Below are 13,967 nucleotides of genomic sequence, written 5' to 3'. Positions count from 1 at the left end.
CATATCACCGGTAGTTGAGTCGTGGGGAAATGGAGTCAGGCTTTTGACTGCGAAGTAGAGCTAGGCTACGACGTCGGTGGTTCAATTCCTTGTTTCCAGTCGGGAGTGTGGATGTCGTCCACCGGAACAACCTGATAGCCTAGAGACTACTGGGCTTAGCTTTGCCCAGGCAAGGCGGCCCGACGGCCCCCGGCCAACGGAGGCTAGAGGGGGTACGTCACACGTTAGCACTTTTCAAGGTTTATGTTTTGCATGTTGCATGAGAAAAATGAAGGGATCAAAGAGTTTTGATGCTCTTCAATCTTGGCTTTATTCAAAAGCTTGTTTAAAACAAGCTTACTCTGCAAATTCGAACTCAAGATTGAAAAGATATGATATACACTAGAATAAAAAAGTGTGCTAAAAAAGGATATGAGGAACCAATGATTTCCCTAAATGGAAAACTCAAGCTTCATGTGCACAACCATGTTGACCAAGAAGAATTTAATGTAGCTTCTTTGTTGCAAGGAAGATTTCAGGTTGGATGCACTATGATTTTGCATAAAAATTTTAGCACCTCTCACTTAAAGGGGAGAGACATGATTCTTGATTTGTTTTCTAAAGTATCAACATATGCAACTAGGTACAAAAATGTTCTAAGGTCATTGAGATATTACAAGGATTTCCACGACATTACACGGGCCCAATGAGCACCGTAAGGCCATCTATCAAGAGACTTGTGTGCTAATTGGCTTAATGTCAAAAAGGTAAATGGGAAAGGTATTCAATGTGATTTGCTGTCTCCATTGACATATCACTAAGAACATATCCATAGTGATCCCTAAAAGCTTAGAACACAACATGAGTAGGCTACACCATGTCATGCATGACTAATGGAGCTTTATGTGTATGATTGATTCTCATTACAATTAGGATCATTATAAGATGTGACATGATGAATAAGGTTCATATACATTGGTCTGCTAGAGAAAGTAATGCATATCAAGAGCTCACACAAAGGCTTAAGTCATTAGACCTTAAGGCTTGAGCCTTTATGAGCATATTGTGTTCCATGTGGTGAAAGCATAAGGATGGTTCCTTCATTATTAGAAGGAGAACCTACTAATTAGAATGATCATAAATTACATGTTCAAATGCATAATTTATGCTTCTATCCACACTTTTCAGACAAGAAAATAGGTAAGATTACTTTATTATTTTGCACTTTAACTTTTATATGTTTCCTTCCATCATCGCAAGGAAACAAAGTGATGCATGCATTTGTTAGATTACCAGGAGTAAATGGTTCTCTATAGCATATAGTCATGAAAGTACAATCATGTTTCATAAGTGTACTCATTATAGAGATTCCTATAAGTCCAAACTAGCTCTAGCAAGTGGGTTTTTCTCACTTCAAAGATAGATTTTTATCCATGGCTTAGGACCTTGGATAATAGGAAATCTATAATGCGAGAAAGACTTGAATGAATCACATATTTTTTTTACCATATGAAGGGCACATGGAATTCAAGCCATAACAAGAAATAGAATTTTCTTTCTATTGGCCCGACATGCAATGGTGAAAAGAACCCATACTCTATGAGAGAGGATGTCAAAATTTCTCGAATATAAATCCAAGGATAACAAGTCTATTTGAACAAAGACTATTATAGAAATTGGGAACAAATAGACTATTATAGAAATTGGGAACAAATATCAATTTTGCTTGTATCTATCACCTCTAAAATGATGGACCTAGCAAAATTATAAATGAAGTGATTCAATGGGTTCCGGAAGGTATCCGGAAGGGCCCAAGAACGAAGAATCCCCAGTTTCAATCCTTGGAGGAGCTGTGGGATGAATACGATCGGATGGTGGCAACCTCAGGTTCCTCCACTCCATTAGAATACAAGGATGATTCAAGCTCTTCAAGACAACAAAATTATTCTCCGACAAAGGTTGCTTCTACAGGGGAGGACGATGAGCCTCCGCCTCTTATTCGAAGACCTCGCTCAATGGGACTGCCTCAACCTGAAGAGCAGCAACATTGTGAAGAGAAGGTCAACTCTCCAGAGATGCTATCTGAACATGAAGAACAAGCAAAATCTGCAGAACAAGAAGCTGCCTTTGTACAAGCAGTATTAATTGAAGACACGCCGCCACAGCCACATTCCCCAGTAGCCCCACCGCCACCACGACCCACAGAGATGGAGACCTGTGGCATACAAGAAACTACACACACATCAAGCGTGCCTGATTGGGAGGACATGCAATCCTTTGAAGACCAGATACACTCCCTCGCCAGTCAGATGCACGAAGCGGCTAAGAGAAAGCTCCAAAACCTCAGTGAGCTACAGCAACAACTTGTTTTATGCCATGAATAGATAGCTCAACTACAATCAGTAAACCTCAAAAAAGAACAGGAGCTTCGCGCTGCCTTGGCTATGCAACGGGACTACAAAGAATAAGTCAACACTCTCAATGAGATTGTCGCAGCTTTGTCAAGCCAGGTAGAAGACCTTCACGATAAAATTCAAGTTTGTGAAGCAGAAGCAGAAATGAAAGATGCTGAGATCACTACTTAGAAAAAAATGATTGAGAAGATCAAAGCTACACCCAGAACTTCAAAAAGCATTGAAGCAAGTTCTTCGACAGTTCCAGAAGCGGAGAAGAAAATAAAAGAATTGGAGCGGGCACTAAAAGTAGAGGAAAGAATGCGAAGAGATGCCACCATCTCAGCTATTGCTCGCGAAGAACTGGCGGAAGAGAATGCAGAATTGCAACGTCAGATCGAGGAGCTACAAAGATAGCTGGATCAGTGCAGGCCACCGTTGTCCCTTGTACGACAACCGGATTCAAAAGATAATGATGCACAGGGACAACGGGAGCCACAGGCACCCTCCTCGATCTCCGGCCATGGTGTGACTACTGTACCTGCAAGTGAAAGTTCTCCACCCACAGTCCAACCATCGGACCAAGGAGAGAGCTCGAAAACAAAGACAGCAGTCACAGAGGAGGCAACTTCTTTTACACAAGAAGAAATAAACCATCTGCTGCACATTAAAGATGGTCTGTCGGAAGAGCATTGGAAGAAAGCAGTGGAATGGGAAAGGAGAATTTTACACTCATAAAATGTAACCATGCTAAGGCCAAATCAAATCACTGATATCTGGTATGCAAAGAGTCTCCCTTATCCACTAATAAAATATGAGCTCTTCCGCAGCTGAGCAACGATACCAAAGATGCATCGAGAAGACGCAAACACTGCGCAGCGCCAGCCGAGGTGGAGAAAGGCGTGGCTGAAGAGATTTCTCGAAAATATTATCCATTATTTGCGGGCACCATTAAAAATACAGGTTGATGTATGTTTCTGCCCAGTGTTGCACATTAGAACCTGGGAGGAGCATGATGAAGTCATAAAGAAACATCCGACTTGGCTTAATTACCCAAGCCTCCCAGCACCAGCAGCAGGACAGCCGATAAATGAAGACTACATGCTCAATACATTCAAAGATGCTGTTGAATGGTATGAGGGAATACCTGGCCTTTCATGTCAAATGCTTAGGAAGATATGTAAAATGTTGGGTGCTTGTATTGAAATATTTAAAGAGGCTGAGGTGTCAGGAACACCCTGGTATGGGCTACAAAACCTCTCCTACAACTTAAGCCAACAGCCACCAAATAACATTTTGTACAGCTTTTTTGCGCGCATAATGTTTTTGCCTTCATACTATATGAGCACTTTTGACGAGGCATTTTACACACGCTTCTTCAATTTTGACACCAAACTTTTTGGGCCGGAAGTAACATATTTAAGTGCTCGCTATGTAGCATATAGTGCAATGCAAAGAATAAATCCTTTTGTCATCAACCTCACCACCCCGGAGACAGTCCAAAGAAGTTAAACATGGCGTGCTGGCATGGAGCAAATCATTGACGACGATCCTTAGATGCTCATGTCGGGACAACATGAACTAGGAGGGGGGGAGTGTTGACAAAGGTCAACGAAAGTCAACAACAAAAGACGAGAGCACAATTTTTGAAGTCGACCAACAATGGAGCGGAGTCCCCGTTTTAGTTTAATTTTCTTCATTTTATGTAATTTCTAAGTAGCATTGCGGAATGGGGGCCATGAGCTTCCCGCTTGTAACGTCAAAATGACATTTTGCCCCTTGTACATAAGAGAACCTTGCCCAAGGTATAAAAGGGTTGTATAATTGCCGAATTGAATGTCGATTTCCCGCACTCTATTCCCGTTTGACTTCCACATCTTTTGCATCTTCATTCCTTTTGTCCCATCTTCATCCGTAACTTTATCTGTAGCCATAATTGCATCTTTAAATGTGGTCGTAGCCCCCGCAACATCAGGAGAAGTGAATGTTGGTGGAATTGGAATTACCCTACTTGTTGTTGTGGATATCCGTGGTGGATGTGCAATAGGCATTTATAGTCCTTCGCTTATATTCACAATCTCTTCCACCACTGGATTCACAAGAATCTCTTGTGTAGTTGTAGGTTCTTCCAATTCACTTTGCGGTGGCACATTCTCTTTCATAGCTATTTCTTCCACTTCCAATCCCAATTCTGGGTAAGGGAACTCCCCTGACAATCTGTCATGTTTCGGAAGTACATCTTCCATATGTTCTCGAGAGATTAGTTGTGGAGGAGTGGTTGGCTATGGCGAAGGCCTGTCAGCCCTTGTCTTTGTTCTCCTTTCATCGCCCACATCCCACTGAAACTGTCCTCTAGCCACTTTTCTTTCCAAGTTATGTAGATGCATGAACTGGAAGATGCGTCTGTCGTTTACTTCACTTCTCCAGTTCGTCGCTTCTTAGCTGGCTATCCTCGCTCGATTGCTTCTCTAATTCTCTGGTATTCTGCATCTTTCGAGAAGACTTTTGCTTTTCCTTTAGCTCAATTGGTAGAACCCACTTCAATCTAGCCTTTTCCAATCCGAATAACATTAGCCCTTTCCTTTCAGGTTCTTGAGCTATCTCTTGCCTTTGAGGAGATGTCTCTGCCATGGCAGACTTTATTCTTGTACTATGGCATGCATTTCCTGTCTCCTTTCTTGCACTTCTATGAGCACTAGATTATCATCTTCGAGTACTTTTAGCTCATCTCGCATTCCTAGAGCTTCATATGCAATGCACGTGAGAACTGTTCCATTGCCATATAATGTGTTTTGGCATAACTCTTCGTCATTGCTGCTCTCTTAAGATCCTTGAGGATTTTATCTCCCCAATCACCTCTGATCATTCTATTTCTTCTGAAGGCAATGGTAAACACATAAGCCATATGTGCATCTGGCTATGTGTACCTGTGTGGCTTTAGAACATTAAAGTAATGTTGATGTATCTGTAGTGCCACTTTCACTTCTTAAACTTTTAAATCTGTGTACACACTGTCGTACTTGTCTGAGGAGAAGATGGAAGCTCTTTCCTTAGTTGTCAGCTTCATTGAACTTGTGTCATATCCTCCTTCATTGAGCTTTAAAGCTCTCACCACCAAATCTCCTGTTATATTGACCTCTTGTACCTGTTCAGCTCATGAGATCATAGGGCATCGACTTGACATGGACGCATTGCGAAAAAATCCTCAAAGCCTGTAGGCGATAGATATGCATGCATTCTGGAGAATTCTGAATTTGATGCACCGTTGAAGAAGCATATATTATAGTCTTCTCATGCCCTTTGTCATCTTCAAAGTTTGCTTTGATGGCATAAGCTTGTTTCACTGCTGCGAGCACTTCTTGGTCTATATAGCATTTTTATAGAATCTCCTTTCTATATAAGGAGAATGGTGGGAGTGCGTGCTTCTTTGACGTGATTTCTTGCTTCCTCTTTTGGTAAGCGGTAGACCTCAAGCCTACTTGCAAAGTAGGGTCCATCTTGTCAAAACAAGTATGTTATCTTTGACGTTAGTCTTTGCTATTCAAACATCCCTGTTTTCGAAGGTTAGTTTCATACATATGCATGTTAGCAAATTAGTGAAGCCAAATTTGATTCTTTGTTGATTCCTGTGGTTGCATAAGCTACCCTGTATCTTGCTATCACTAACATGATCCTTCTTGACTCTAGCATACCTCTGTCATCCATTTATAATGCTTTCTTCTAAACCCGACAAGTTGATTAGAAATAGTGTTGACGACACCAAATTTGACAAATCTACCCCAAATTCTTCTTCAATGTTATAAATAGTGATAGATTTGAGTCCCCCTAAGTGTGCAGATGCCTAAGATGAGCCCAAATTGAAAAATATGCCCTAGTGAGGCTAGTGCGACTAGTTCACACCTTCTGAGAATTGCAAATTTTTTGCATCATCTCATTCCTTGTGTCATGCATAGGCTCTGACGCAATTCTTGTCAAATTTGAACACCTTTATCCTTCCCAAACATCAGCCTTACTCTGTGAGCGTCTTTTGCAATTTTTGTCAGATCTAGGTCAGATCTGAGGTGGCAACTTAGAAATTTTTACATGGTTAGTTCCATCTAGGTTAGGCCTACCTTCCTATGTGGTTGGATGTGAGTTTGCATCCCTAGATCTCCAGAGATAAGAATTCCCACTTGAAATCACTTGGGCATGATCCCCTCAATGTGTTGGACAAGTCTATGATGTCAATTTTCTCTAGAATCACTCAAATCTAGCCTGTGAGACTGGCACAATTGTGTCATGACATCAGGTTTTTGAAGTTTTTTGACATATTTTTGTTCCCCATGCTTCCTTCAGTCCTCTGATGTCTTTACCACACCCAAAACCCTTCTGGATCTTTGTTTAGAGCTAAGTTAGTTGTGTTGAGACTTTTTGGCCTTATAAAAACTATTTTACTCAATGCACAGTGTCTAGGCCTTTCTTTGTTCATTAGTGCATGTGCTGGTGTTTAATAGACAAAGTGAGATGGTTTGTGCAAGTACCTGGTAGCTGATGTTCTCTTGGGAACAACCAAACCACCCATGATCTCTGTACACTCTCTTTGTCTTCGATATACTCACGTAATAGCAGATCTGAGGTGCTCACTCACTCACAAGCTAATATATAGTATGATGAATACGTATGTGAGTTTCGATAGAGTAGGATGAGAGTAATCAAGCACAGAAGATCACGTGCTGAAGTCTCACAAACCTCTCTCAAACTTAGAATAATGCAAATGAGCAAGCTAAAAGGCTTATATCTAGCCCAACAGACAGGTACCCTACTTTCCTAAATAAACCTCACCCATTGAATTGCTTGCCTAGCAAAACCCTAGGTTTGACTGTATACATCAATATCTGTGGTTTTGCTATCTCGTTATTCTTTCTTGATCTCCTGCCACTAACAGGTGTCCGTTGCACTATTTTTGTTTGCTTCCAAACTTTACCAACTATTCTTGCATGTCTTCTAGATCCGACGTTTGAAGACCATTCCTTTTTTTGAGCTTGTTTGCTTTTTTTATTAATCTTTTAAAAAATAATAAAAAATAACCAAAATCTCAAAAAATTGTACCTACTCCTATTAAAAATAGTCTAATTATATACACAACAAGCACTATGCTATAGTCGCTAAGTTGACTCTTGAAATAGTTCATAATTTCACTTTTTGGCATTAATGCGTGCCTTTTTGTGCATTTTTGTGCATCTGGGCTTGTTTTTTCCACTAAACAAAATAAAAACAAAAGAAAAATAACAAAAGAAAGAAAAGTAACTTCCTGAGCACATTGCCGAGTGTGTGTGCATACTCATTTAGTACAACTCTCTAATAACACACACAACCCAACTCACAGTTGACCTGTCTCACACTCGTGCTCCCCCCCCCACCTAATCGAAGCACTATGTGCGATGATCGGTCATGGTCGTAGGAGTGTGCAAGGGTTTCAAAATATTGTGCCTTATGCATTGTCATGTAATGCGACCCTATTATGCATTGAAAATTAATGCAATTAAAAACATGTTGTGCAAGAAATAAGGTCATGGTACGATGTGTCCCATGGGCATTTGCTGATGAGGTTATGTCCTAACTAACCTAATCTACTATATACAATTGTTGTCTCTTGGTGCTCATCACCTAATTCACCTTGAAAATTCATCTCCCTTTGGGCGTTGACACACTGGCTTCGCAAATGATGTCAATTTGGAATAGCCTTGTTGTCGACAATGAACAAAATCTAACCATGTCTGACGCAGCACAGACATAAATCCAAATAGCTTGAGGTGAAGATCCAATGCCCTAAAGTTGATTGGCTTCAATGGCGTCATTGGAGCCTACTTTTTTGCACTTTGTGGTTGAACTAGCTTTGGCTTCCAAACCTTGACTTCTTTTGTGAAGTCCTTCTTGATCTTCTCCAACTTGTTGATGAACAGTACTTGGCGAAGTAGTTTTTACTCTCCACACCTGTTGACATTGGTTACTTTGCCAAGCACTTCATGGTTTTCATGGTTGTTGGCATTATTCTTGAGTCTTTGCTTTTGGTTTCCACACTTTCTTAATGGTTGTTGGTTTTGATGCACTATGTGGTTGTCAAAGTGTTTACCGAATGAGTTGTTCACAGCCTTCTTGGTAGAACTTGTTACCAAGTTTCTTGGAATCCATGCCATCCCATCTACTGTGTAATCAAGAGTCACCTTCAAAACCCATACCTGCTTGATTGCTTGTGTGAACTTTTTTGCACTTGTTGGATGGGTTGAAGTTTCTTCTTCTTCAATTTCTTTGTCTTTCTAGATGACATTGACAATGGTCTTTGAATCTTTGGAACCCAAATGTATTCTGAATCTTTTTGAGCTTGGAGTAACGTTTTGGGAATCCACATTTGTTGACCATTTGTCTGTGACTTTCCTATTGGCGTTTTAGCTGCTTTCTTGGATGTTGGGATCTTCAGTGCCTTAGAAGCATTATCAGTGATTGGCTCTGGTATATCCTTTTTTACCCAAATCCACTTGAGCTTAGCTTCTCCGTGGCTTTTGTTGGCGTTAACTTGCTTTGGTACTTGTGGCTTTTGAATCATCTTTGATTCTTTCTTTTTCTCTTCATTCTTTACTGTGTTTGATTGTGAACCTGCAATGATTGTCAAGGAATCTGGCAGTTCTCGGATGATTGCGGCATACTCTTCATCAGGTTGTCTCAGAGGCACCCACAATCTGTTGTCATCGGCACTCTGACAATGTACAAGTTTTCTCTCCCAGTTGATGAAGCAGTTGTGTTTCCTTTGCCAGGTCCTCCCTAAAATTAGCAGAGTATCTTGCATTTTCCCTTGGGTGACAAAGAAGCAGCTTAGTTCACTTATAAACAAATTTAATTCACAAATGCCATGAGCTTTTACATTGTCTCCTGTGAATGCTTCAAACATGGCATTAGTTTTCTTAAGTTCTATGTAGTTCAATTGAGAAAACAGTTTATATGAGATAGCATTCCCATCCGCTCTCAAGTCAATAAATACATAAGTTGGTAAACATTGTTCCCCAACTTGAACAGCAATGAAGAGGAGGTGTTTCATCCTCGAACTCTCCATCATCAAGACTCTGCGTTATGCTAAACTTACAATGTTTAGACAACCCTTGGTTAATGAAATCACTCCTCGCATTCTACGTTTGTTAGCTCTTTCTCTGGCTTCCTCTTGACCCATCTCAGCTACTACTAATTTACATTTTTCTTGATGCCATTTTGCTTTATGCAATCTATCAAGCTTCATTTGCATTAGAGGAATGTTATACTTCTTAGTTCAACATTCGCTTATCTAGTTTGGCATTTCCATCAAGCATGGAAAGCTTAACTATGCACTAAATGATAGTCCAAAAATCACGTAAGGACCACGTCCTCACTTGGTAAACTTAGCCTAGAACTCCTTGAGAGTAAAAACTAGAACTAAGTCTCCCAATTGCAATTCTTTCGTCATGATTCAGCTATCATGAAACTGCTTTTGCCTTCTTTTCAAAGCATACATTCTTGCTATAGTAGCTAGTCTTGTTTCATCCAACTGTTCCAATTCTTCTAGCCTCTCTGACAGTTCATGTCCTATCCACATAAGCTCTTTAGCCACTCTTAAGGTTGGGATCAAAAATTCCATGGGCAATATGGCATCTAGTCTAAACACCATTTTAAACGGTGTTGTTCCAATAGCTATCTTATAAGCTACCCTGTATGCCCAAAGGTAACTTCATTTCCCAATCCGTTTTCGAATTGCTCACGATCTTCGTTAACATTGACCCTAGTATCTTATTTGTGCTTTCAACTTGGCCACTGGCTTGTGGATGATAGGGTGCTGACTTCTTATGAATGACCATAAAGATATCCAGCAGATTTTCAATGACTTCATTTAGGAAGTGCTTTCCACGATCACTTACAATTTCAATTCGCAGGGCCATAAGCGAACACATTCTCGAACAAGAACTTTGCAGTTGTACGAGCATTATTCTTTACTGTGGCTTTTGCCTCGACCCATTTTGTCATGTAATCTTTTGCAATAATAATGTATTTTGCATGTGTACGAGCTGTTGGTGGATCAATTGGTCTAATAAAATCAATGCCCCACTTAGCAAATGCTTGTGCTCCCATCATCAGTCTTAGTGGCATTTCATCATCTCGCGACGTATCGGAGCTTTGTACCTTTCGCACTCATCACATCTTTTCACGTACTGTGGCACATCCTTAAACAAAGTCAGCCAACATAACCCTACTCTTATTATAGCTTTCGCTGTCACATCAGCAGAGAAATGACCTCCAGGAATACTAGCGTGAGCATGCACTAACACTGCTACGTATTCTTTTTCCATCACACAGATTCTCATCTGACCATCTTTACCACCACGATGGTATAGTTGATTTGGCAATAATACAAAAATCTTGAGCTTGCTTCTGCAAGTACCTTTGCCTCAACTTGTTCATCTTCTCAGGAAATATGTTGGTAGATAAATACTCAACAAGAGTCTATGCCCACTTTGGTGCTATTGGTGACATATGATAGAGAGTTATGCCATTAAGAACATTGGGATCTATACCCATCTCACAAGAATAACCTCTAACATAGTCATATACATCTTTCCTCATAGAAGGCCAAAAGGCTCCCATGCGTTCCACTCTTTGTAAGGTTTTCTCTAGAGCCATATGGATATTACCTATTGCCACATGTGCCTACTCCAGGTAAGACTTTGCTTTGTGTGCATCAATGCACAATCGTAGAACTTTATCTCTACCTTTCTTGTACAATATACCATTCTTAGACACTATATGTCCCTAAGATCTTGCCTTGTCATACCATGAACACACACTTTTCTAGATTCAAGCACAGCCTATAAAGTCTGCACTTGTCAAATATAGCTCTAAGTTGTGATAAATGGTCTCCTCTTTATCTGGAGTGAATGCATAAATTGTCAACATAAAATTCCAGAAAATTTCTCAAAAATTCTCTAAGTATGTGACACATGAGTCTGTGAAAGGTGGTTGGTGCATTCGTCAACCCAAACGACATAACTCGATAGGCAAACATGCCTCTTTCATGGCAAATGTCATCTTGTGTTGATTGCATAGTTCAATGGATAACTGATTGTATCCCAAAAGCCCATCCAAGAAGCTATACGCTTCTGCACCCGCTACCCTCTCGATCACATGGTCTGTTATGGGCAGAAGATAATTGTCCCGTACGGAAGCAGCATTCACCTTCTTAAGATTTACACATACTCGTAACTTTTTGTTCTTTTTGGGAACTACCACAAGTGGTGAAACCCATTCCATATGCTCAATCTCATAAATGAGTCCCGCTTCTTTAAGCTTATTAATTTGCTCATCAATTTTTTGAGCAAAATTGCCATTGTAAGAATACAGACGCTGTTTGCATGGCTTAGCATCATCCCTCATCGGAATAGTATGTTGGCATACTTCCGGATCTACTCCCTTTATGTCCTTGTAAGACCATGCAAAAACATCTCTATGCAACAACCTAATTATTGCTTGTACTTCTTGTTCATCAAGATCTATAGCTATGTATACTGGCCTTGGATCCTCCCCTCGAAGAGCAAGATCCACCCGTTTCGCATCTTCAAGTCCATCATAAGACACATCGGGAGTGATACTCATTCTATCCGGCTTCTGAACCAATATCTTTCTTTCCTCGACTGTATACTTCTTGTAATGTGAAGGAACACCTAAAGACTATTTGTCATTCTTGTTTTTTGTGTCACTGTTCATTTCCCATTTTGACAAACAATATTTGTCCTTTCCCTTACTTTCGTTGTGGTTACTTTCATTTTTTGTTTCTTTTTCAAGTGGCATTGAACTTTTCATTTCAATTTCAGTTTACGGGCATCAAGTTCAAAGATTTGTGTTAAGTAGCAACTTGACACCTTGTCTTTGATGCAATCACTAGCACCAACCCATTTCAAATATTGAGACTTCCCATTACTGCTTGTTGTCATCACCAATTTCTTCTTCCTGCACTGTCTCAACATTGTTCCAACCCGATGACATCATTAACTTTAAGCTCATTTGATTTGCCGTTTTGTTGTCTCTGGCTTAGGTTAAGCTCAACTTGAACATGTTTTCCATTCCTAAGTTTCAACATCGTCTTCTTTGATTTCTTGGCAAACCTTCTCTCTCGTTTATTTGGTTTTCATCTTTTTGACTTATCTTCAAAGAGAGTTTCATCTGATGCATCATAGAATTCCAACTCGTTATCCTCAATATCAGGCTCCTTGTCATTTGATTCTCCAACCAGTTTCTCACCCTGAACGTCGTCAAATGGCGAGATATCCATCTTTATCGGCATCACCAAAGATTTCAAACTCTCATTGCTAGTACTTCCGTACCATATTCTTGAAGAATATGCTCTAGGTCCTTCTAGTATGATCTCCTCATCATAATTGCCACTAGTGATATTTGTCTGCAACTTCAATCACTTAAACCATTCTCACAGACATGATGTCATAACCATCTTCATCACAATGCTTGACAGCATGAACATTTGTGCAAACATCTAACATAGAGAGAATATCATGCCAACCATATGGTTCTAACTCATGTTCCAGAAAAGGTTCAACAATATAGTCTGATGAGCTTCAGCTCCTTCACTATTCTCATTAATTCCACACAACCATAATGGCTTGCCTTGGACTAGCCATGATGGTACAAACTCATCCTGAGCTACAGTGGAAATCATGTCCTTAATGGGTGTATTAAAAGCATTCTTGAAGGAATGATGGTACAGACTCATCCTGATCTACAGTGGAAATCATGTCCTTGATGGGTGTATTAAAAACATCCTTGAAGGAATGATCTCGTAAGTCAATATGAGTTGTGGCACTTGGCTGTCGTAGTAGGTAGATGTAGTTGTAGCCCCAATCTTAAATCATTTTCAATGGGCGACCTAGGATGATCTCATAGTTGGGCTTCCTTCCGAAATCCACAACCGCAAAAGTGTGTTCATATTCTCTTCCGCATGAAGTCACAACTACTTGCTCAAGTAAGCCGATTGGAGACTCAATGAATCCATCTGCTAACTGAAGCCTCATCCTTGTCTTTCTCAAGGATGGTTTACCCCGAGATTCCCATATTTGCTTGGTGGCTATGGCTACTCCTGCTCCACTATCCAATATAGCCATACTCTTGACTTCATTGAATTCCACAAGTAAAGTAGTATTGCCATCCTCACCATCACAGTAGTTTCCTACTTTGTTGATGGGAACAGGCTCATACTTCACTCTCTTTCTCTGGTCATCCTCCCCTTCAACATCTTATTAACTGTCATCATTAGATGAGAAGTTTGAATTCCCATCTTGGCCAAGCACTTTATGACCTCTTGCCATAACTCTGGCTTAACTTTAAGTACATCCGCTAATGGTAGCATTACTTGAACCGATGTGGAAAGCAATGCTTGAAGATTGGCAGTATCCAATATGTTCGGAGTTGGGTGGTATTGCATAGGTGCCCTCTTGACATCCTTTTCACTATTATCATCTCCCAAGAAAGAAGGTAATGGTCGATGCTTTACTTGACTTGGATGAGGATGGTGTTGCAACACCATACCTA

The 13,967-nt window shown here is 40.3% G+C and overlaps 2 pseudogenes; both read right to left on the bottom strand.

Moving 5' to 3' along the window:
• Positions 1 to 5,289: 5,289 nt before the first annotated feature.
• On the bottom strand, positions 5,290 to 5,869 carry LOC147884985 (uncharacterized; annotated as a pseudogene).
• Positions 5,870 to 12,321: 6,452 nt separating this feature from the next.
• LOC147884984 (uncharacterized) lies at positions 12,322 to 12,859 on the bottom strand (annotated as a pseudogene).
• Positions 12,860 to 13,967: the final 1,108 nt, after the last annotated feature.

Source organism: Dipteris shenzhenensis, chromosome 26 (assembly GCF_047967505.1).
Source record: "Dipteris shenzhenensis isolate YYH24624 ecotype China chromosome 26, Dip_SZ_1.0, whole genome shotgun sequence".
Taxonomy (NCBI): domain Eukaryota; kingdom Viridiplantae; phylum Streptophyta; class Polypodiopsida; order Gleicheniales; family Dipteridaceae; genus Dipteris; species Dipteris shenzhenensis.
Note: the sequence above shows the minus strand (reverse complement) of the source record. Positions and strands in the feature narration are given on the sequence as shown.